Here is a 26197-nt window from a genome sequence, read left to right on the forward strand (position 1 = left end):
TGGCCGCGCATTCCAGGTGCGGGGCATTGCTGGGCGGGGCTGTGGCAAGGACGCAGCCGCTGCACTGGTCCTTGGGCGGGAAACGAATGCACGCAGGCGCAGGCTGCCACGCACGCCTGTGCACCTCCTGCTAGACTGCTTCAAGTTCTGAACGCTACTGCTGAGGAGCGGAGGAGGGGCGTAACTAAGGCAAAAATCAGGTGGCAAAATCACCAATTAGTAACCCCCTCTCGGCACACACAAATAATAAGTAACCTACTCTGGGGAATCTGTGAGAACCTCCTGGATCCCACCTCTGGTTCTGTCCGACCCATCCCAAGACAGCCTGAAAACAATGCTTTGGACTTATTTGAAGGTGTCTTCTATTCAGTGGGGCTCCAATCATCCAGACTGGTCTTATGCCTAAGCTTTAACTTGGGAGGGTTTAGTCCATCATTATACAACTGTACTATGTTAGTACAGTATTAAGTTAAATACGTTTAATTTTCATTCACCACCTGCTATAGAATTCTTTTGCCCAAAGGTAACCTCCACTGAAGCTGCTTGGCCTATCCTGGAGTGACAGATGAACATGGAAAATTTAGCCCACATAGCGGCTTTATAGACTTCCTCAAGTGGTGTTCCTGTCTTGAACAATGCTGATGTTGCTGCCGTTTGAGAAGAGTGGGCTGCAGGGCAACTCAGACCTTGATTCTCATTGTACATCACTTCGCCCATCTGGCAATTGACATTTTAGATGCTTTATGTCCTTTCTTATTTGGTCCATATAGTACAAACAGAGAATCCGAATGTCTGAATTCTTTAGTTCTAGAAATATAAATATCTAGAGCTCTGTGTACATCCAGTTTTTGCCAGCTCACCACCTTAGGTTGTTTGGATTATGGGAAGAAAGAAGGCAAATATATTTGCTGATTCAGGTGGAAAGCTGTTGCTCGTTTAGGTTTAAAGGTTGGGTCTGTTCTTCAAGTGAAAGAGTCTTTCTGAAAGATACAGAGTTTCTTTCTGATGGAAAAAAAGGCAAGCATTAATGATAGCTGCTCAATGAACTATAAATGCTCTTGTATCACGGTAACCATGTTCAATAATGCACAAAATAATGGTTTTGACAAAGGCAGCGCGTAAAAATGAATGATAATTATCATATTTGTTCAGGACTATATTCTAATGCAGAAGCATACACATTTTTCTCAACCACTGCACCTCAACTGACCATACTAACATCTTTTTCTGAGACAGAGTAAACTATTTGTCACTGCCGTGAGTCATAGGGCTGCGCCTCTAGGTTTTTTCAAGATGGACGACTGGTTCCTTGTAATTTGACATGTTCAACACAGTGGCAGCCTCCAGTCAAGAAACAGTCCACACTACTCTGAAGTAGAAGGTTTACCCACCGATAACTTTTTCTATCAATACAGAGCTAAGTCAAATAGAAACCATCATCAATAGTTCTGTGGTGCTGACTGATATCCAGACTGTCAGCTCTGACGGGAAGTCAAAAGTGGCATTCTGATGTCTGAACTTCAGAATCTGATGAAGATTTCTTTATGGAGTTTCTGCAACAATGTAAACCAGGGGTAGGGAACCTGCGGCTCTCCAGATGTTCAGGAACTACAATTCCCATTAGCCCCTACCAGCATGGCCAATTGGCCATGCTGACAGAGGCTGATGGGAATTGTAGTTCCTGAACATCTGGAGAGCCGCAGGTTCCCTACCCCTGATGTAAACCATAAATCCCAGTCTTAACTTCTACCTTAAGCTGATTTACTAGCTATAAGAAACATATTGTTTTATTAGACTATAAACCTTTGTTTTCCTGTGATGGCAACCAATAAAATATATTTGTCTGTGAATCTACATTCTGAACTGGACGGATTCCAGGAGGAGCTCAGTGGCTTCATGACTTACTGTTTGGCAAAGCAACTGACAAAATATATCGGTCTTTCAAGGGGAAGAAGACTAGAAAGCTTATTTAGGACTTGGTACTTCAAGTGTGGAAGTTTAATTCAGAGCATCTACTCACAGAATAACTGTATGCAGTAAGTATACAGTTACTGCTTCTGCATGTAGTTCAGGGACGTTTGGGAAAGGGTGACTCCAGAATGCTCGCCAGAGGAGAAGCAAGAACCGCTGCCATAAAGCATTTACCCTATAGCATTTATTTCGGTAGATATTTATACTCTGCTTTTTCCTCAGCATCTTACAACACCATTCTGTACTGTAGACTGTAGTAGACTGTACTGTTACTCAGCCCTAATCGAGTTCAGTTGGTGACAGTATTGATTTCAGTGGGTTTGACTGGAGTAACTCTGCTCTGCTAGGTATCTCAGGTGTATCAAAAAGACTATTTCACATTTGTTTCTGTGTTGCAAACCCTTTCTTTCTGATTTTGTTGATGACTTAGGTTACCAAGGAGGCTTCTTAGTTATCTCAAAGGAAAAAGCAATCTACCATAATGGGTGCTGTGTGGTTTCCGGGCTGTATGGCCGTGTTCTAGCAGCATTCTCTCCTGACGTTTCGCCTGCATCTGCGGCTGGCATCTTCAGAGGATCCTCTGAAGATGCCAGCCACAGATGCAGGTGAAACGTCAGGAGAGAATGCTGCTAGAACACGGCCATACAGCCCGGAAACCACACAGCACCCAAGTGATTCTGGCCGTGAAAGCCTTCAACAATACAATCTACCATATTCTTCCAGTTTTTCACCATTGCTTTGATTTTATTAGAGCGTACCTTACCTCCTTTATTTCACAGTTGCCTGAGCATTTAAAAGAACACCCTCTGCCTCAAGCGTGTGCATCCCACACCTTAAACCTTTGCACATTAATGTATTTGCTGCTAGAAGACCTGGAGAGAGAATCCAAAATGTGCAGTTAACTCACATGTCTGACAAAATGCTCACTGCCATGGGAAAACAAGATGTCTGGGTCACAGATCCCTCCTGCTGCCATGCCCGAGTGCGTCTTGAATAAAGTATTAAGGCTCTTCAATTGCTATTCATTTTTACTCAAACTTCTGAGAGTGAAACTACTCTTAGGGGAAAGTGGCATACCATCTTTTAAGTAAATAAATACATTTAGCTCTGTGTTCTTTTTAAAAGATGGATCAATGTCTTTTCCAAATGCAGCCACTGGAACTGCTGTCTCAGGGAGGAGAATATTGGGGAGGGTGGAGGGGAGGGGAGAAAGTTCTTTAACCCTTTGCACACTGCCATTGAAAAATGCTACTCCTGAACTACTTTTATCTTCACTAGGGAAATAAATACATCCATGTCACAGCCGTCAACATCTTTTTAACAACCAGACTGTAAGGATCTGTTACTCCGGTCATCAAACGAGACTCAAGAAGGGTTCAAGAGCTTTATTGGAACCGTGTCACCCCAAGGCTCAGATAGCTATGTGGAGATGGAATAGAATGTCTACAAATTATATTTGATTAAGGAATATGGAAGTTTGTATGAACCAAAGATTTGAAGAATCAAAATGGGGTTTCTGTATAAGTGACCAGCAGGACTGCATGTGAGCAGCAGGTCAAAAGGCATTTTAGAAGCTTGTCAGTGATTATGCAGGCAAGCAAAGATAAACATCTTTAAGATCTTGTCACTAAAGGTTAAAATGTGACAGAAGACATATACTTTATAACTTTGTTTTCAGCACTAGCTATATGGGATGCCTAAGGGAAATAAAAGAGATCAGAGGTTAGAAATGAATGTGATTAGTTAAATGGAAAAAGTGTTTTTCTATATATGTTAAATGAACACAGAAATGATAATGAGAGATTCATATTTACTGCTATTATATTTACTATAATTCTATTAGAATCAATGTTTGTATAATCTGTTAAAGTTAAAATCATTTCAAACTGGAAAAAGGGAAGTTTTATGATCCTAAAGAATGTCAAACCTGCATACCCTGAAGAGGTATCTCTCTCTTCAGGAGCAAACTTAGAAAAGCAAGAAATCAGGCTATTCTTGAAAACAGAAAAGACAGACGTTAGTTTTATTGCAGCCATTTGCATATGGGCAGAAGGACGTGAGCTAAGAGCATGCAGCATTTGTGACACATAGGATAGAGGCTGTCTTAATGTGACAAGGAGACAGAACTGTCCAATGGGATTTTAAGGTTCATGCTTATAGCACATGAAAGGGGTATGGATTATGTACGTGGGTATAGGGATGAACTGTGACGTATGTATTCTTTGTATCTATAAAGACTAAGGTCTTTCGTATGGTGGGTGTGCCGCTCTTTTGAGAGCACCCAGAAGGGGGGGGGGTGTCTCTCTTTTGAGAGCACCCAAGGCGTGCCTCTCCCTTGGGAGAGTTCACATTCTGTCATTTTCTATATTCTGTTAAGTAAAAACTGTCTGTTTGTTTCTGATGTCAGATGTCTGATGCTTTTTTGGGAGTTTATTTCTAACCTATCTTTTCTCAAAACAGCTGCGCAGGCCGGACGTGAGTTCTGGCCTCACAGCTAAAACTAAAGTTTGGCTCTCTGGCCTTGGTATATACCTGTAAGTTACAGAGAGGCTCAACCCATAATCCCCCCACCCTCGCATTCCCATAATATCAGCATTTAAAAGGATGATCAGAGGCATTGTTTGGGACAGACTGCTCACTCCCTCAGAGAAAGGCAGATAAGAATGAATGTTCAAACTCTCTTCCCTAGTTACATGCAAGCATGCAAGAATGAACATTCAAGCTCTGTTCCCTAGTTACACGCAAGCTGGGGAGGCCTCCTTAGCCTCGGGCGATGATAACGGCAGAGCCATCTGTGATCTGTGGCCGCTCGAGATGCCAGGCCGAGAATGGGGCAGGCCTGACACAGACTAGGGTTCAACTGAAATTGGTTTATTGTATCAGAATAACAAACGGGCTGCACTCATGGATTGCTGTAAGTGAAATTCAAACATCCCTGCCACTAGCTAAAACCCTTCTCTTTGCCTCCTCCCACAGCACCCCATCAAGTAAAACAGTTTCCCTTTCCCAGGCCGTGCTACATCTCAAAAGGTCAGAGTCCAAAAAGAAGCCAAGTGCTGCTTGACTCAGGGAAAAGAAACTATTGCTCTATACAATAAGTGGAGCCTAAGGCAAAGCAAAGGAAAGGAAAACACATCCATCAGGTAACACATTCTCCCAGCCTTCCCTGGACATAAACATATGGTGAGGGCCCATGCTGGGTTCTGGCAATCCACCCATACCTTTTCCAACATAAAAAGTAGAGATCGTGTTTTTGAGCAGGAAAAGAACAGTGGACTAAGTGGTTAGAGAGTTATTTCTGCTTCTATGCAGTTCCTCTTCTCCAAAAGCTATAGTTGAATTTTGAAGCCTTCAATAATTAAACTGAGAAATTTGTCCAATCTAACATCTCTACTGGTTTCTTTAAAGCATTGTATGCCTCAGAATGAGAGCCAGCATAGCGTAGTGGTTAAAGTGTTGGACTAGGACCTGCCAGACTGAAACCCCCATTTGTGCAGTGGAAACTGCTAGGTGACTTTGGGCCAGTCACACGCTGACAACCCTGACCCTGGCTAGTATTTGGATGGGAGACCTACATGGAATACCAAGGTCGTGATGTGGCAAACCACCTCCAAATGTCTTCTGTCTTGAAAACCCCATGAGGTCACCATGGCTCATTCCGCACATGCAGAATAATGCACTTTCAAACTGCTTTCAGTGATCTTTGAAGCTGTGCGGAATGGCAAAATTCACTTGCAAACAGTTGTGAAAGTGGTTTGAAAACGTATTATTTTGAGTGTGCGGAAGGGGCCCATGAGTCAGCTATGACTTGATGGTCAAAACAAAACAAAAAAATGCCTCAGTGTATGGTCATTATAAATTACACATGGAACTTGGATAGGGAGTTCAACAAGGGAGCGGCTGTGGTTTAATGGCAGGGCAGCTGCTTTGCACGTAGAAAGTATCACGTTCAATCCCCAGCATCTCCACAAGAAAAGACTCCTGCCCAACACCTTGGAGGCCAATGGTCCCAGTCATTGTAAGTGTCAGGACTGCAACTCCCAGCATGCACTGCCGGTCAGCAGCCTGCATTGGGCAGAATCACCAATCATTTCTTTTTGAGCGATAGGCAATTTAGCCATTGCCCATTTTATAATCTCAGACTGCAATAATTCACTGTTTGCTCTGCACTATGATTCTGTGCCAGAAAAAGGATGTAGCTGGGAGACCTGGTAGAATCCAGGCTAAGTATTTCTACTGCCTCAATTTGTCAAATATTCATATGAGAACCAGCTTCTCCATTTGCAGGCTGGCAGGAAAGGAGGGCAAAGGAGCCTCCCTTCCTGTCCCACAGAGACATCTCACCAGTCCCCCTGAGAGTTTAAGGCTTCACTTCTGAGCACGATGGAGTCTTCCATCACCCAGGTTCTTTATGCTTGGCTTAGCAGACTTACAGGCTCTGTCTTATAGTAGTGTCCCAGTATCTTTGTGCTCCCTAGTGGGTCGTCTAGCCCTCTGTTGCAGCCCACCAAGTGACAATCTTTTCTCTATTGAATTATGTGGCAGAGAGCTCTGAGGTTTGTAAGAAATTAATTATATGTGAAACCACCTGCAGATGTGGCTGCCCGCTGAGAGCCAAGTCCTCTGGAAAGGATATAAATCTCTCCCACCTCCCTTTCCACTCTTGCAGCCCCTGCTGACCCTGCAAAAATAGGTTCCTAAATCTTCTAGATGGACCTCTTTTTGGCCTTTCATGTTGGTCCACCTGAGGCACCATGAGAAGAAGGTCTGCGGTGATTTTCCTCTTCTGATGAGCTAGATGAGGATAACAGGCATGTTTTGGGGGCATCAGGGTACAGAGAGCAGGAATTTGCATGCTGTAGAGAGTCCTACATCGTGGACAGCTAATTTCCTAGCCGAAGCTGCGATCATTGTCACAAAAGCTGTGTGTATCAGTCCAGAACACTGTCCTCCATGCTTTCCTAGATATGACGCTCCCCAACCCATATGGCTCTTAATCCTTATGGAATCTAGTTTCTGGAATCTAGACCTCTGGAATCTAGTTTCCAAAAATCTGGAGGGGGACAGAAATGAGGCCAAGATCCACAATTTCCTCAACAGTAATTAGGACCCCAGCCACTGTTTCTACAATAGGCTCTGCTTTGGCTTCGCCTCTTCCCGGTCAAGGGAACTCGGAACTGGCGTCTGGCAGTCCTCTCAACAATGCCAATTTTGTCGGCAAGAAGCACGCATCAGTCGTCAGAGGTTTGGAAAGCTCTGCGCTGACTCTTCTGCCTGCACCTGCTGACACGTGAACCGACCCATCCCCACGTGGCGACACTACATCTCCACACAGGCATTCACTGTTGCCGTAAGTCATTTTTACCTCCAGCTGTCATTGCGAGTGTTATAATTCGGATACTTGCGTGCATTATGGGGCTCTCAGGCCTTTTATCAGAAGAACCGTTTTTCCTAACATGGCCGTCATCACCTCATTAGAACTCCATTACCTTGCTGCATCCCGACTTCATTACCTTTAACAACAACTGCCTCACGATCCATTATCTTCCTTATCATCTCCCGTGTGGTTATCCTCACCTCCTCCTTTGCAATCATCACCTCGCCACAATTACAATCCCATTATCTTTATCACTACTCTCTTACCACCTTAATTATACCTATTACCATCTTTTGCTATCTTCCTCTTTCTCGCAAATTCATATCTACGTCTTTTTCACTTCATTTTGGGGAAGGGGAAGGGGGGGGGTTAACCCTAATCTCTGTGGCTGTCCCATTACAAGCCAGGGGTTTTCATTTCCATTTTTGCATACCAGTACCACCATCTCCATTCCAGCGTTCGTATTTGTAACTCTGTCTCTATTGAAAATTTATAATGTTTCTGTTCTCAGATCTGTCCCTTCCTCCATTGTTACTCTGATGCATGGGAATCTATGCCCCATCATCTTCTTTTTATACCAGCCCCTTTTGGTCTTCTTTCCATATTAATAAAGCCCTCACCTTCATTGTTAATACCTTCGCTGTAACCCCCCATTATCTTCCCTTCCATTATGTCCATAATTATCTCCATTATACTTCGATTATCCTCACCCTGATCTCCATTGCTAATTTTATGATCCCTGGGACCAGCTCCTTTATAATCATCTGCGCTGCATTCGTGCCAACTCCTTTTCCAAAGCAAAGTGAAACACCTGCACATCTCCATGTTACCACCTCATGCTTTTAAACATTGCCAGCTCTCAACTGCACTGCCATTGCCATCCTACTCCTCTCATTATTTCTGTGACTATAGCAGCCACCCCTGCATGACAATGGTTTCCCTTGTCTGCAACACCCATGTCATAACCCTGTCTGACTGGAAACAATAACTTCAGGGTTCATAGAGTAATTAGCAATTGTGAAGATACCAAGAACTCCCACATCCAGAGGTGGTATCCAGCAGGTTCTCACCAGTTCCCGAGAGTGGGTTACTAATTATTTGTGTAAAATGCCGAGGGGTGTTATTAGCATTGGGTCCTGATTCTTCCTAAGTTAGAAATTCCATTAGGTCCCAAAAAATCATAAAGTCCTGTTGTTTCCCTATGTACGAAACTGGTTAGCTGCATACAGTGAGAAAAAACGGGATAATTCTCCCCTAAGGTTGGGCTGTTTTAAAAACATGGTTTAGAAATATGGTAAAGTTCCTTGTTTAAGGAAAGTAACCTTCTTTTGATTTCTAGAAACAAAATCAAGTATTTGAAAGTATTTGACAGGCAGTCAATTAGAGGAGAAGTAGTTGTTTCTGTTGGCAGTAGACGATAGGACTTGCTATACTGAGTTTAAATTATGGACAGAAAGACACCAGCTGGAAATTAGGAACTTTTTTTTTACAGTAAGAGTTTTTTACAGTAACAGAGAAATTATGAATGCCCCGCCCCTGGAATGCCCGGCCACGCCCCCATCGTGCCCCGCCCAGCCCCATTGGCGCTACGCCACTGTTTGAATTCCACCACCATGGGAACCTGTTACTAAAATGTTTGGATCCCACCACTACCCACATCTATACCCATTTCAGCCATTCCTCAGCATATTCATTTTATACATACTTCTGCTGCTGCCTTAAGGATCATGTACAAAAGATGATCTGGTTCACTATAGATAATCAGATGGCACCCTGCCCTCCGGAATACACTGATGGTCCTTTGTAGATTCCCCCCCCCCATTTTTACCACCCAACGTTTCCTCCTAATTAGATATACAATTCTGTGATTGTGTTGTCGTAATTTTAGATTAGATATTAAAGTCAAAAGTGTAAATCTTATTTATATTCTATTTTTACTGTGGTGTATTTATTATAGAAGGACTGGAAGTCGCCCTGAGCCTGTAAGCAGAAGGGTGGCATATCCTATATAAAATAGCCATGGTGGCAACAATTCCCTTCCAGTCAGTTGCCATGCATGACTCACTTCCAGCCAATCGCCACACACATGTGATTTGGGGGCAGCGGTTACAGAGAATGGGTAAAAAAACACCACAAACAGTGGAATGTGGCAGTTACTCCCTTGCATGCCCGCCCTTCTCCCCCAATTACAGTCACTGTACAGTCTGCAGCTACCTGAAGAGGAGCTGGCACAGGTATCAGCTGCTCCTTGTGGAAGAGTTGTGGTTTCTGGTAACCATAATTGCACTGTTAACTTTTGCATAGTGATTCAGGCATCCGCCAAGTGGAGCGAGTGTCAGGGAACAGGAGGAGAGGGAGGAAGGAGCTGGTCACATGGGGCCAAGGGAGGAGGAAAGGCAGGAGCAATTGCCCCCTTCAGTGAGCGCCATTAACCCTTGCATGCCAGTGAGCGCCATTAACCCTTGCATGCCAATGCAGGTGTTTGAGTAGAGGATGAGGAGGGAGCTGGTGACAAGGGGCCAAGGTGGGAGGAAAACAAGGAGGGGTTGACCCCCTCGCTGGGTAATGTTATCGCAGCCACACATTGGTTTTCTAGAGCCTGTTGTATTTGTATAACGGGCTTTACTGCTAGTAAGTCCAATAATAGATTAACATAAATAAATAAATATATGTATTTATATAAACAGTTCTATGCCACTACGTCAAGTTCAAAGCAGCTTACAAACTAAAGTCTTAGATTCGCAAAAAAACCCTGACATCTTGACATCTAAGCAAATCATAATCCTCCAACAAGCTGCATGCACACCGGTTTCAAAATGGATCAGTACACTAAACAAGGCATAATTTGTAAAACTTTTTGAAAGACAACAGAACTGTGTACTGTATGTCCCTCCTCTGACATATATTGCTACTGCTAAGAAGAACCACCTAAATGAAGGCAACGAAGGGGGAAACAGCTCTGAAGACTTCAAATGGCACCGAGCATGAGGAAGATAAAGGTAAGTACTACCATCTTTAACAGAGGCCCTTTCTGTATGGGCCAATTAACCCAAGTTAACCATGGGATAAAACCTGTTGGGGGGGTTTGCACGGATCCCGTTCCTAACATGAATCCACGTTTCCCCCCTCTTGGTTATTCAAGAATCGCGCTATCAGTGATTCGTTAGTTTAATGCGGATTGCAGCCGCAGTTGAGCGAACAGCTGCCCCTGGAAGCTCTTTCCTCAGCCGTGCTTCCTGGTTTTTAGCAGTCCTTGGCTCGCGGCTGCATAGCCACGTGGGTTCAAAGGCGGCACCATGCCTGCATAGCTATGCAGAAAAAAAAGCCCCGCGCCTCCGTGCGAAGGCATGTGTCAAGATCCAGGCTTCGGTTGCTGCCTGCGTGAAGCCATGCAAACAGGAAAACAGGAGAGCTGGTTACTTTATCTTGCCTGCAAGCTGCTCTCCCTGTGCTGTGCGGAAGGGGCCAGAGTCTGGTGACAAATACAAAACCAATGGAGGTGCCCAATGTGTGGCTTGCAATCTGGGCTGCTGGGAGTCATTGTGGGCCCCCCGACAAAGATCTCGTTTGAGTCCTCCATAGGGCCCTGATCCAAACCAAATATCAAAGCAAAACAAATCACTTGGCTGGCTGCATCTGTAATAATAAAATAATTTGCATGTCCACGGGTCCATTTGTGACAGTTAGCTCATCAAAAATACAACTAGGAATCTCAAAATGAGACGACTGTGGGCATTCTTGGGCCCAAAATGAAACGAACTAGAATATCCTGGCCAAGGTTATACCATTTGAAATGGAAGCTGGAAGACATTCTAGCATCTGTTCCTCATTTATTAGCACTAAGGTAGATTAACACTCTATTATTATGTATGTAAAGCGTAAAGGCAGGGGAAGCATCCTTTTAATACTCTGATCAATTATGGGGAGTCAGAGAAATGAAGGAAAGACAAGGAAAGGTTTCTGTTTTTCTTTTTGTTATCACACACTTACACCACTGCCCCTTGGCAAGATCTGCCCGTTATGGTGCTGTAGAAAGTTGTCAAATGTTTGCATCCTAGCAAGAGTAAGTTTGGGCTTTCCTTGTGGTTTTCCTGGATTTCCTCCGAGTGTTTGTATGGTGATTTCTTCTAAAGCCGTTTGAGACTTGGCATCTGTTTGCACGCAAAATCCTTTTTCCACATTTCATTCTCAGAGCAATGTGATGCCCCCTTTAAATTCGAAGGAAGAATCCACGTCCCGTTCCTTCCTGCTTCCCTCCTCCCTCCACTCTCCCTCCCCTGCCCACAACTGTTTCTTGTTTTACTAATGGCACTAGTGATATTGTGTAGATAGGAGGTGCAGGGCGTTTGGAACCAAGCCAATCTCAGCACTTAACGATCGAGCACACAAAAAAAATCAGGATGCAGAACAGCCACTGGTTGTGCAGACAAAACTATGCGGCTGAGTGGGACTAAAAGAAGAGGGAAATCACAGACTGCTGGAAATAACAACCTCATTAGAAGGCTGCATCCTGGCAAGGATTGTAGTGTGTCCTGGCAGCTGGTTTTGTCTTGCTCCAGTACTGGCTTGGTTGATGTGATTATCAGAAGCAAGGACTGCTTTCAGACTCCTGGTAAAACCTTGAGTAAAGCCTAAGGTGACCAGATTTTCACCTTTTTAAAGCGGGACGCATGAGCGCGCATGCGCCGCAGGAGCACACTGCCTTCTGGGGCGCTCCCCGGTTTCCCGCCCTGTGACAGGGCAGGAAAAGGGGAGCTCCCCAGTAGGCAGTGCAACAGCCTTCCAAAAATCGGGACATTTAAAAAACCCCGTGGGACGTGGGACAAATTGGTTAAAAGCGGGGCTGTCCTGCCAAAAGCGGGATGTCTGGTCACACTAGTAAAGCCCCCACTGCTAGAGTCTGACCGACTACTTTTTTTTTTGCTACTCAGTCCTACTCTCTCAGCAGCCATGGCTGTGATTTGTACCAGTTGAAAATCTGAGACACTGAACTGAGGGCAAGTCCATGCAAAAGTGTGTTCCAGTAGCCCACCATCTAAGTTGCAGAAACATAGGTCAGGCACCTGATATCCAGGAGGGGAAGAAAACCATTGGACCAAGTTCAATTGGAAGTGAAGGACTTCACTAGATGCATTTCCGCACTCCTACATTCCTGCTGGGTGACCTTGTCACAGTTCTTCAGAACTCTCTCAGCCCTACCTCACAAAGTGTCCGTTGTGGGGAGAGGAAGGGAAAGGAGCTTGTAAGCCACCTTGAGTCTCCTTACAGGAGGGGGGGGGGTATAAATCCAAAACACTTTTTCTCTTCTTCTTCTTCTTAACCCCAGACTTCAGAGAGGGACAACAAGGGAGTCGGAGAGACAGACTAGTCAGTACACTGAACATCCGTCCTTTCGCCTGCTCCATTTTCTATCCCTTCAATGTGTAGACTGCGGCTCTCTTCCTTCCGTTTTCACACCTTCTCTCCACACATCCCTTTCACCCCCTGCATCCTGGCACCCGGAGGGCAGGATATGCATCCCGCATCTCTATCCATCTGGGTTAATTAGACTAGATTAAAAAACTTCTCTCTACCCTATCCTGTCCAGTATGAAGTTCCTTGACACGAAGGAAGCACATCAGTTTTACAAAGATAAAGAGGCTCCATGTGTAATGGTTAAACAGGTGATGCTCTAAGGCATGTATGTGCCCTTGAGCACTCTGCTATTCTAAGAGGTGAAAATCCCAACAGATTAGACTTTATCTAGCAACAGCAAATCCACTCCCTGCAAGGTGTTGGCTTTCCCAGACAACATGATACCTGGAAAGGTCCCAGACTTGATGTAGGGATGCAGGTAAACACCTGCGCCAGTTGAGTAGTTTCCTCTTATCTCAAGCAGCTGCTGGCCTTTACATTTTTATAACTGGCATTGTTTTATGTTGCTCTTTTTATGTGCCGTAACTTTGTGACTGTTTTTAGGCCTCGGTTCTAATTATGCTTTTTACAAGTTTTGTGATATTTGTGTACGGCGAGCACTTTTTAATTGGAAAGGGTGACTCATAACTTTGTTTTATAAGCAAATAAATAACAGCTACATTTTATCACTGCAAAATTTAATCGTCTTCCATCTCTGTGTTCTTCCCCGGGCTCTGCAGCACCAACTACGATGATCAGCAGGTATTATTCTAAAAAATGATTTTTGACCTGCTGGTCAGCCAGCGTTGCAGGGAAGGGATAAAATGTCTCTGAAGAAACTTTAGTCTGCGCCTTGTTTCATTTCTGTTCAGGGCTGTTCACATAAACATTACTGCTAGAACTTTCTGTCCTGCTGTGCAGGTAGTATTTTAAGATGTTTTCATCAAGCATGAGGGCTAATCAGATTTGACTGTGGGATGAGATGACTGATCCTAAGAGAAGGAACGTTGGCATCAGAGCATTATACTACATGCGCCAATCCTTCTTTTCGTATCAGAATTCAAAACAGATCAAAATGCAGTTCCAGATTGGTTTCTATGGTCTCCTGGTTGCAGTGCTGAGTTCTAAAAACTCAATTACTACCAAGGATGCTGGAGAAGGCCAGATTTCCCTTTAAAAACTTGTGTGTGTGTGTTTGTGTGTTACTGCTTCACAGAAATAAATTAAGATCTTATTTGGGATTTTGTGAGTGCACAGTGTTGAGCTGTAATTTGGAGCTTGGCAAAGAGTGGGACATCTCATGGGATTCACGGTTATTTTTACAGTGTAATTAAAAAGTGTTTAAAGGAGAGGGGGAAGGGGGGGGATCCCAGCTTAAAGCTGCATGCCCTGGACGAACCAATTGCCATGATCAGCCCCTTTTTGATCCTACCATCTTTTAACTCCAGGTTGGGATATGGCAACCTTTCTTGTTCATTCCCCCTCCCTGCTCTGCTTCAGATACACCGCTATGATTTTTTTTTCAGAATCGTTATCAGCTCATTAGACACTTGCTGTAGTAGCTCTGTCAGTAGTGTGGAATGTAGGTTGTAGCTCTGTCAGTAGTGTGGAATGTAGGTTGTAGCTCTGTCAGTAGTGTGGAATGTAGGTTGTTTTGACCCTAGTGGGGGAAGGTGGTTTCTTCTTCCAACAGACTGTGGGACTGGAGGGTGCCATCCCCCCTTTGGAACTAGTCAGGGATGGGTGACATCACGTAGGGAGTGACATGGGATAAAATGGTGACTAGAATATTGGCTATGCTTAGTTCTGGCAATGGAAGCCTAAATAGTTATTCCTGATGCTGTTTTATAATAAACTGAATATGGAGTCTTGTTATTGAACAGGTTGCATCTCCTGATTCTGCCATAAGCCAACAGGATGGCTTCCAAAAGGTATGAGAGAATCTACACCTATGCTTTTCCCTACAATGGGATCTCCAAATTTTTCAGTGCAAGGGCCACATCGTGTCTTTTACAAACATCTGAAGGCCGAGTGTTGAACTGCTGGCTCAGCCAGGTCAGGTCTAGTTTCATGCAGGGACGAAGCGAGGGGAAAAAGCACCCGGCGCACTGGTGTGTCCTCCACCCCTGCCATGCCCACGCCACGCCACACCCCCACCATGGCCCCGCAGGGTGCACGTCCGGTGTGTCATGCACCCCCCGCCCCCTTGGAGCTACACCTGTGGTTTCATACCATTGGTGCTGCCTCCAAAATCCATGTGGAATTTGGGGGCAGAGTTCATAGTTCAATGTTGGACCCCACGTGCAGTTAAAAACTGGACTTGGCCTGGCTGGGTCTAGCTTTAAACTGAAGGCTCCATCTCTGAAGCCCTCAGTTTAAAGCTGGATACAGCCCAGCCAAGCCCAGAACTGCACTGCTGGCTAAGCCTGGCTGGGTCCGGCTTTATACTGTGGGCTCTGCCTCTGCAGTCAGGTGGACTTCAGAGGTGAAGCCAACAGTATAGAGCTGGGCCCAGCCAGGCCAAGTCCACAGTTCAACACTGGGCTCAGGCTAGGTGGGTCTAGCTTTAAAATGCAGGCCAAGCACAGCATTCAATGCAAGGGCGAGCCAAGCATTGAACAGGCTTCTCTCTGACACAGATTGTGCTGTGGCAGAGACAGGAGAGAAGGAGGAGAGAAAGGTGAGGAGGCAATGTGCCAGATTGAATCATTTTGCAGGCTGGAGGCTGCCCGCAGGCCATACTTTGGGGACTCCCTACCCTACAACACTGTTTTTTTTCTGAAGTGGGATCCAGCTTCTAAACTGAGTCTACCTTTCAGCACCCAACACTACAGCCTTGCAAGCTGCTGGCAGCACAGTACATCCATCATCTACTACACTCTTAGTGGCTGAAAATTAGCCAAGCAACAGGAATGAATGAGGGTGAAGGAACAGAGGAGGAAAATGCAGCAGCAGCAGCAGTAGCAGCACCTTCACTTCTTCTTCTGCACTGTTGGAAGGAGAGGGGCCCTGAGTCTCACAGCTCAAGAATTTAGTTGATATCAAAGGCTGCTGGGTCACCTGTTTCCAGCTGAGAGGTGGAATGGACTTCTTTGAAAAATTTAATGTAACTGAACAGGAGGAATCCACTCATCTCCAGATCTTTCCACTGTTGGGTTTCTATGATAGCCTGAAGGCAATTGACATTTGTATAAACGGTGTGCCAACCTGTAGCTTCAGGTGAATTTCTGATATCATTACATTGATTTCCATACCATGTACTTTGAATAGAAACTCATCCTATCCCTCCCACCTCCTACTGCAGATTAAAAGTGTCCAAGAGTGATTTCGGATTGATAAAATGGACTGGGAGGAAAGCACTAACCCCTCCCGCTTCACATAGTGTCACAGCCCTGATGTGTCCTAAGCCTCTTCATGGGTGTTTTTTGCAGCTAAAATACTTATTGGGGAATCTAATCACAGATCTCCAATACTACATACAATTTTGCCCTAAAATTGAGTCCACAGCTCATGCTATAACTGGTTAAACATCATAGTCCTAGAGGACATAGTCCTGGAAGAAATACAGTGAGAACACAGTGGCATATCTGCCCAGGGATGGGGGTTACTCTCTGTCCACTAATCTGGTTACATGGGGGACACACCACTAATCTGGTTACATGGGGGACACAAAATCGACCCCCCCCACGTGACCAGGAAGATGGCAAGGCAGCAGGAAGTCCTGCAGCCTCGTCGTCTTTCGGTGCTCTTGGCCCCGCCCATGTCATCATCAACATGGGTGGGGCCAAGGAAGCCTGAGGACACCTCCCCTCTGGGGAGGGCAGAAGGGACTGTCAGCTGCCGGTTGGGAGCTGGGAGCTGGGAGCTGGGAGCTGGAAGGGGGGGGCAAGGCCTGGGGGTGGGACTCGGGGGTGTGGGCCAGGCGCAGGGGGGGCACCCAGAGAATGGCTGTCTCCAGGCGCCATTTTTCCCCCATACGCCTCTGTGAGGACATCAGCAGAAACATGATGGTACTTTTGGGCAGCATCAAAGTCCTTGTTTATTTCCACCTGAAATTTCTGCATGAAGAATTCTGGCAGCAGCTCAAGCCTCTCACATATAATTGATTGTTTTCTTGCCTGGGAACTATTTGTGGATAATCAGGCACACAGTTTGCTTATGTTTGAACTGAAAGTGCTAAAATGTAATTCACACACACATACATAACAATCTAAACATGCACTGTAAATACACTGTGTGCATGCATATTGTATCCTGTGACATTTGGAAAGAACATCCCACCCCCCACCCCCCCGTTGTAGCTCTGCCTATGGCCAGAACAGAATGTAAGACCCACAGACGAATGAGTAGCAGTTCAAAAAAGGGTTTAATAATATTGAAAGTTTAGGACTCTGACTCCGCCCATGAAGTCTAACTAATAATAAATACTTGTGATGCTGGGAACAATTCGAGATTGTTTGAAGAACTTGCAGACACCAATTCTTCCTTAACTGCTTCTAAGAAAGTCTGTGCTGCTTGTTCCGCTTCTTCCTGGTGTCCTCTATTTGGACTCTGTTTCCTTACAATTCTGTTGAAACTTGATTACTCTGAGTACTATGGATCTCTAACACCTTGTACGTCTGAGATTCTTTTAAAAAATTTTGATGCTAGGAATAAAACGTTGGGGGGGGGGGTGTTAAAAACAATGCAGAACTTCACTGAGAAGAAGTTTTATTTCCTGCCTCAAAATGTTTTAAATGAACTGTGAAGAAAAGCCCACTGAGTTTCAATATAGCATATTCTGAAGTACTTCACATTTCAGTATCCATACAGCTCTCTTTTAAGTTCAGTGCACATTATCTTCATATAGTGGGCTAAAGTTGAGGCTTACTTTGATGGTTCATGGGCAAGCAGAGATTTGAACTGGACTCACTGCTTTTATTCTTAGGCACATTCCGCACATGCAGAATAATGCACTTTCAAACTGCTTTCAGTGCTCTTTGAAGCTGTGCAGAATAGCAAAATCCACTTGCAAACAGTTGTGAAGGTGGTTTGAAAATGCATTATTTTGCGTGTGCGGAAGGGGCCTTAGCAACAGCATTACACATGCCTCTGAAAATACCAGCCATAGATGTGGGAGAAGAAACTACCAGACTGCGGCCACTCTGCCTGGAAAACCCATAACTGACAACTGCACCATTAACCGCAGAAACATTTTTACATTTACTTCAGGGTGAAACTTAAATTAAGGGATCCTGAAGTGAGGCTCCTTGATCTTTAGTTCTCCAATACCCTATATTCTCCAATACCCTATATTCTCCAATACCCTATATTCTCCAATACCCTATATTCCTTACTTTGTCTATTGCAGCCACCATATCTCTTTCTGGTCCAGCAAACACACCAGCCAGCACCAAATCACAGATACCAGATGTAACCATGTCCCTGACAGAGCTGATAGTAAGGAGATGTTCAGACAATTGGCAATTCATACATGAGCATGGATTTATGGTGTCCTGAAAGTGGAAAGGGATCTACGGATCAATCTAGTCTAACCCCCTGCTTAATGCAGGATCTAGCACCTCTGACAGATAGCTGTCCTTCATCTGCTCAAGAACCCTCAGCCAGAGAGAGCTCACCTGAACCCCAGTTAACTCGGTCCATCATTAAACTACTTTGACCATTAGAAAGTGTCTCTCAACACAACCTATTCTTATCTGCAAATGAAGCCCATTGGATCTAGCCTTGTTCTTTAGAGGACCTTGTCCTCTAGAGCAGTAGAGGATTGTTTCTGCATGGCAGAATTATACCTGTGTACCACTGGTTTCTTATAATCCTGGTCTATTTTATCCCGGGTTCTCCTTCTGCATGGCTGCCCATTTCTTTCCAGGAGCCCAGTTAGGACCGGGAGGTAATACTCCAGTTTGTTCCTCACGAGCCTGGGTCTTTTGTATTTATACTGCAAGTGTGTCCCCTCTTGATTGGTCGACCCAGAGCGGCAAAGCGGGAAAAATAAACCGGTTCTGCTCCCGTAGTGTTTGCACGGCAGCTGGGTCACCATGGGATATTTGAAAAGAATTGCCAATTTGTCTGTATAAAGAAAATATCGCAGGGAAACACCGGGGCAGGCCTGCTTTAGTACTGGGAACCGTGTGGAATTCTCGGATGCATAGGGATATTTCTCTTGCTCAACCCAGGATATTTTGACCATGTAGAAACGACCGAGGACAAGTCAGTGCTTTCTTTCATGTGACTGCCTTTGATGAGCACAATAATATCTCTCCTCAGTGTTCTTCTCCAGCCTGAACACACTCTGTTCCTTAAACCTTCTCTCATAACTCTTGTTTCCCAGACCCCTGACCATCTTTGTTTAATGAAGCCATGCAATGCTACATCCCCTTGGGTTCTACCACAGAAACTTCTTTATGCAATAAATTAAAAACAGAAGTTTCTTTGGAAAGCAGACGGTGTCTTAAAAGAGCAAACCCTACCAGCAAAATAACTCATTCTTAGAGGAGTTTTGCTCCATTTCAGTCGTTTATCATACCCACAGCGGGCATCTCACAATGGAGCAAAAGAAATATAGAACATCTGGAAAACTCTGAAATGAAAAAGAAGCACAAATTTGTTTCTCTTTCACCACACAAAGAGTTATGGCAAGAGGTTCTGGGATGATGCTGTGTTTTATATGATCTTTTGAAGCCCTGGAAATGTTCAGTTAGGTTAGTAAATAATTCAAAAAAATGATTTGTGCAAGCCCATCAGAGAGCAGGTAATGCAGGAATAAAATATGCCCCCTCCCGGCATGAGCAAGCACAGTAATCTGTTTTTATTGCCAATCATGCAGCAACCAGCATCCTCAGGTACCTTATTAAAAACTACATTGGTTAGCGCTGTTTTTTCATATCAACAGAACACAGAGTTCAGTTCTGAAATTAATCCCAACAAATCTGACACCAGGACTGGGATTAGGGTTTGATTTCACCCCGCCTAAGCCTTCTGGCGATGCTCAGCCTGCCACCTCATGCAGTCATTTGGGTGGCTTCACCAGGGAACCAGCCCTGGGTGATAGATACGGACTGCCAACTTCCAGGTGTGGCCTGGAGATCTCATGAAATTACAACTGATCACCAGTCATGTAGTTGCAACGGGGTGAGGATGGGGGGTGCCGTGCCCCGGGCGTGCTCCATGGGATCATGTGGGGGGCGGAAAATCGCCCCACACCCCTCCCCCTTCCCACTTCCGTGCCCCCCCCCCACTTACCTTAGTTCGTCAACATTGTAATCTTTCACTGTCAAAAGGCTGCGTGTGCAGTTAGAAGTAGAGCTATCCAACTCAGAATCACTGCTCTTTGCAGCCGGATGGACTAAGGTAAGTGAGGGGGGACTGGGAGGTTAGGCGCCACAGGGTGTGTGTGTGTGTGGGGGGGCATTTTACGCCGGGCACCATTCTCCCCCATTCACTGCTGATTACAGACTACAGAGATCAATTCCCCGGGAGACAACGGCTGCTTCGCAAGAGGACATTTTGGCATTTTGTCCCACTAAACTTCCTCGCCTCCCCAAACGCCACCCTGTTCAGGCTCTACGCTCAAATCTCCAGGAAGGTCTCAACTTGGAACTGGCAATTCTAGCACTGATAAACCATAACAAAAGTCTAGAGAAAGGTGTAACGGCCTGCGTGGTCATGCAGTGCAGACGTTAAACAGAGCACAGGGAAAGCAACTATGGAATGCATCTGCTGATGTTTGTACTCTGTTCCAAAACATACCAGGGCCTTTGCAAAAAACGTGGCAACACTGTGATAGATTCAGCAGAAGCACTGCTGTGTGATAAACAACATTTTTTCCGCAACTGTTGCACCTTCCCCCATAACTCAAAGGGCAATTTGGCGTACACAGAATAAAAGAGAGAAACAAAATCAAGGAAGTCCAGTACCTATTGAAACTGGTAGTTTTGATGTTCACCTCTGTGGTCCGCTTCTCAATTCAGTCCCCCAAAGCAAGCAGCCTCTTTATCAAGTCAACGCTCTGAAGTTGCCTAGAGAGAGCAAAAGAGGAACACAAAGATGAAATCTCCTTTTTCAAAAGAGAACAAACTGTGTGTTTTGGAAGAAGGGTTGTTTTTTTAATCTGTTTGTTTTTCAGTTCTCTGTAACAGCTGGAAGGATTTTCAAATCTTCTATGGATCCCACTCCACCATTTGCGGGAGAAGCATAAATGGCACATTCAGTTCCTGAGTTGCCTCCCGTAACACTTTTCCACAATCAGAAAGAGCCTCCAGATATAAAAATCAACATTGTAATCTTTCACTGTCAAAAGGCTGTGGGTGCAGTTAGAAGTAGAGCTATCCAACTGAAAGAAACTCAGAATCACTGAATATCACAGCAAGGCCATGACTAAAACCACAGTGTATCCCCTCTCTGAAATTTAGTAGACCATTAAAAAAATACATTTCCATCTGACCATTAAATCATGAATGGAACTTACAGCAAGATCTGAACATGGGCTTTCAGAGATGTGAGGCAGAGGCGTAGCAAGGGGAGAAAGCACCTGGTGCACTGGTGCGTCCTCCACCCCTGCCCCAGAACACCCCTATCCCACCACGCCCCCAGAACACCCTCACCACACCCCCACAGGGGCACGTGCTCAGTGCATCACACACACCCTGTCCCCTTGGAGCTACGCCTCTGATGTGAGGCAGAGCTTCATTCCAAGTACTACCAACAAGATAGGTACTGAATATAAACTAGTCAAGTAGCAAGGAAGCCTCTAAAATGGCAATAGGTTAGACTGGATCATGTGGTACTGAATATAGGGAGGCATCTGCTTTACATACAGAAGGTCCACAATTCAACCCTCAGCATCTCCAGTTAGATCAGTGGTTCTCAACCTGTGGGTCGTGACTCATTTGGGGGTCAAACGACCCTTTCACAGGGGTCGCCTAAGACACTATGCATCAGTGTTCTCCATCTGTAAAATGGATAAATGTTAGGGTTGGGGGTCACCACAACATGAGGAACTGTATTAAAGGGTCACGGCATTAGGAAGGTTGAGAACCACTGAGTTAGACGGTTCAGAGAGTAGGTCATGGGAAAGACTCGGGAGGCTGTGCCAATCGGAATGAACAATACTGGCCTTGGAAGACCACGAATCTGATTCAGGAAATGTCAACTGTACATGTGTTCACATGATTGTATAAAAAGGTACAGACTAGTCAGATTCACAGGTGAACGGCGCAATATACTACCAAGAGAAATGAATCACTGGAACAGAAAATTCATAAATGGCTCTGCTAGTGGTCAGATTATACTCCCATGATCCTTATGGGCAATTATGAGAACTGTAATCCCCCTCCATATTTTTTAGAGTAAAACTTTAACTCAAAAATGGCTCCAGCAGGAACAAAATGGAGTCCAGACAGTTGACAGCTGGCATCTAGGAAGACTGACTCTGACACTAACCTTGCCATTCCTTCCCACATTCTTAATGGAATACAAGTTGTAGAACAACGGGTTTCCTGCCAGAAGCTACTGATCTCATCAGGGCTGTTGACATCTTCTCCCCCTGGAAATTGCCCCTGGAATAAAACTATTACTAATGTACCCAGACTGCACAGAGAAGATCATCAAAATTTTCCCTCACCTGGAAACCATCTCCCAAAGAATTGGTTTCACACCCAGCTGCTGAGTGTTTCTTTTTGTTAGGACCAAAGACTACCATTCAGAGGTCCCTGGGAATAGGCAGCACTCATTGAAAGTCCCATCAAACACATTGTTCTTATGAGGCACGCTCATCAGCACCCCTTCAGGATACATTTCACCCCTATAACAATAGGATGTAAACTGACCCTATGTGTGATGGTTTCCTTCTTCCAGACACCCACGCTGGCCATGCCTTTCTCTATGGCTCCTTGAACTTCTGAATAGGTAACAAATCACCCTGAACCAATCGCCTCTCTGAAACCGTCCCTCCACTCCTTATTTTCTTAGGCTCTGCATACTTGCAATGTTTACATTCATGTGCGTGTATTCTTCAATTTTCAGAACAAACCCCTTTCCTGTAGCTGTATTTGTCTTCGTTATTCCTAAATCTAATCTCCTAAAGAAGGATCATGGTATGCACTGGTGGAGAATCCCGCTGTTGCCCACCTCTGGCTAAGCTGCCTTCTCTAATTCCTGAAATTGATTATTAGAAGGCAGGGTAACTGTTCCAGGAAAGACTAAGACTGGACCATGGCCTTATATACTCCAGCAAGGAGGCGATGCTTCCAGCTCCATTGCTCTCGGAACATGCTACCACCTTTTGAAAGAGCCATGCCTTGTTACAGCAAACATTGTTCTGGCCAGGTGACAAGGTTTCTTGGCCCTGTTGCTGACTGCCTGGAGGGAAAAAAAGTATGTTTTTCAAAAACATTGTTTGATGAATCACATTCAGAAGCGTAGCTCCAAGGGGACAGGGGGGACATGACGCACCGGGCACGTGTGGTGTGGTGGGGGCGTTCTGGGCGGGACAGGGGCATTCCGGGGTGGGACAGGGGTGGACGACCCACTGGTACACGGGCACTTTCCCCCCTTGCTACGCCTCTGATCACATTGCTTCATTCCTGGTTTGGATGGGGACAATTTTGGTTTTCTTCTATATACATGCAGTGGTTTCTACTCACTTGATATTCTGTTTTGTCTGGTGCTACACCTTGTAGCTAAAGGCAAACATTTTGTTTGCATACTCTGGCAGACAGCACTACAGACTGAGACTGATTGGGATAGGGCAAATTCTAGGGCCGTGGTGGCAAACCTATGGCACTCCAGATGTTCATGGACTACAATTCCCATTGGGGGCTAATGGGAATTGTTCATGAACATCTGGAGTGTCATTGGTTCAGCTCCACTGTTCTAGGGCAACAGGCAGTACTTCTATACACATTCCCCCCAGATATTAAGTTATGTCTATCATGTAGACCAGGGGTGTGAAACTCGCGGCCCTCCAGATGTTCATGAACTACAATTCCCACCAGTCCCTCCCAACATGAGCATTGGCTATACTGGCAAGGGCTGATGGGAACTGTAGTTCATGAACATCTGGAGGGCCGCAAGTTTGACACCTGTGATGTAGACTTAATGGCTGTTTCCACATAGACACTTTAAAACATATTCAGGCAGGAAATAAAACATTTCCTTCTAGGAGTTCTGCAACTTTTTGGCCCAGAACATTTTATTTCCAGCCTGAAAATGTTTTAAATACATTCTCAATTTTAGCTTGGAAGCATTAAAGCATTAAATCCACAGAGAAGTTTAAAAAAATCAGAACGGGCACAAAATGGCGACCAGGAATCATTTCAAGGGGGTGAGTGTGAACAAATGGAGGGGGGAGGGGATTGAAAATGTTTTGCAAAAGTTTTCATTGACTTGTGTAGAAAAAGTCACTGTGTGTGCACTGTTATAAATTAAAACTGCTTTGAGCCCTCCTTGATGGGGAGAGCGAGGTAAAAGTTAAACAAAAAAATAAAGTTTATGAGTTTGGAGAGAAGGAGAGAGACTTATGGTCATATTGGACATGATGCCACAGACCAGTAATGAAGTTCAGAAATCCTTTGACATTTTAAATTTAAAATTACCTTCTAGCTGTTATTAGTTGCAGTAGAAAAAAAAATCAAGCCATTTTTAGGGCTAATTAAATTAAAGGCCAAACTAGATATGACAAGGGGATCTTCAAATATGTACGTCTACTCATGTGTGAAGAAAGCAGGTGATTAGAATGGGGCTGGGAGAAATACACTGAATCTTTACATCAAAATACAGCAGGGCTTAGTTGCATTCAACCATGCATTTCATTTTTTATGTAAAAATAGAATCTCCCACCCTTCTTTATTTACCAGCAGGCTTCTGTAAATGAATAAAAATCTCTGCATCTAATATAACTTACTGGTGCCTACTAACTGTCTTCCGGGGTTGTCACTTCCTTGTGCCAGCACCATAATAAGAATTTTAATCGCCTATCAAATGGGGATGTTTTCATCTTCTATTGGTCTGAAATTTGGTCTGAAACCAATCTGAGCAGCACAGTCCTTAAAAGTTTCAACCCAATTACATGGACTCTCAACAGCAGGCGACCCTACAACCATCATCACCTGATTATATGTCCTCACTTTCTCTCAGGATTACCAATTATGCTCATTATTACCGCCAGTTCCTAAACAGCTTATACTGTACCTATACTGAGGCCCAAATGTAAGAACAGGTGGTTCCCTGAACACAAATGAATGCCATTTGTAGTAGAAGAGGGGTTTCCTAGTCTCACCAGTAGAAAATAATACCATAGAGCAGGAGAGTCAAACTCGGTGCCCTCCAGATGTTCATGAACTATAATCCCCATCAGCCCCTCCCAACATGAGCATTGGCTATACTGGCAAGGGCTGATGGGAATTGTAGTTCATGAACATCTGGAGGGCACCGAGTTTGACACCTGGGCCATACAGCCACAACTTCAAAAGTCAAGAGTTCTATTTCACCTCACCTCTTGATTGGAAGGGGCTGTGCCCTGGAGGCTGAAAACACTTGCTTACTAGTTAATGAACTTCTCGATGGAGGTCAGCTGAATGGTAGTGAGAGTGGGCCTGGAAGAACTTTCAGAGCAAACTGGAAGAAGACCACCACCATCACACACAGTGTCTGAATTTCTGGTATTCATCTGAAAACCTCCATTGGCTATCAGTCCATGAAGTGGCTTCTCTTTCATCCTCTCTACTGTGACATCCTTTGCATTGGAAAATTAAGTGGAAATTAGTTCAGTTTTTTAACTGGATGTAACTACTGGGATTGCATTAGGACTCGATGTCACTGCACCAAATAAGAGTTCTCAGACACCTTGTGAGGTAGGTGAGGCTGAGAGAGTTCTGAAGAACTGTGACTAGCCTAAGGTCACCCAGCAGGAATGTTGGAGTGCGGAAACGCATCTGGTTCACCAGATAAGCCTCTCCCCCTCAGGTGGAGGAGTGGAGGAGTGGGGAAGGAGGAGGAGTGGGGAATCAAACCCGGTTCTCCAGATTAGAATCCACCTGCTAACCACTACACCACGCTGGCTCTAAGTAGAACTAAAATTCCTACATTTGCAGTAGTAATTTTGAAAAAAAAAACCACCCTCTCAAAACAGAGGGAAAACAGGTCAGCTTATTTTTGCAGTTCTAGTGTGAACTGTTGGATTAGAGTGAATTTACTTCATGTGTAGGCGTGGGGAATCAAACCTGGTTCTTCAGATCAGACCCCACTGCTCTTAACCACTACACATCACTGCCTCTGTAAAAAGTTTGGCCTATTTGTAAATCAATTCTCTTATGTGTAACTTCTGCACCCTGATTACAGGCTGTATGACATATAAGAAAATGGCATAAACGTCTCCAAAATACTAAGAATGGAACAGTCAGTCACCCTGACTCTTGTGCTTGATTTCATGTTCCTATAGAAGCCAAGAAATAGAAA

General features: G+C 44.7%; 1 protein-coding gene across 2 annotated transcripts in view; it reads right to left on the reverse strand.

The window, feature by feature from the left end:
* The window catches only part of TNR (tenascin R), a 550455-nt gene that overhangs the window by 222310 nt on the left and 301948 nt on the right, over positions 1–26197 (reverse strand). For both annotated transcript variants that reach the window (XM_048497976.1, XM_048497975.1), the window contains exon 2: positions 20659–20760. The gene's annotated coding sequence lies outside the window, so the exon portion shown is untranslated. The remainder of the gene's footprint in view (positions 1–20658; positions 20761–26197) is intronic.

Source organism: Sphaerodactylus townsendi, linkage group LG05, assembly GCF_021028975.2.
Source record: "Sphaerodactylus townsendi isolate TG3544 linkage group LG05, MPM_Stown_v2.3, whole genome shotgun sequence".
Taxonomy (NCBI): domain Eukaryota; kingdom Metazoa; phylum Chordata; class Lepidosauria; order Squamata; family Sphaerodactylidae; genus Sphaerodactylus; species Sphaerodactylus townsendi.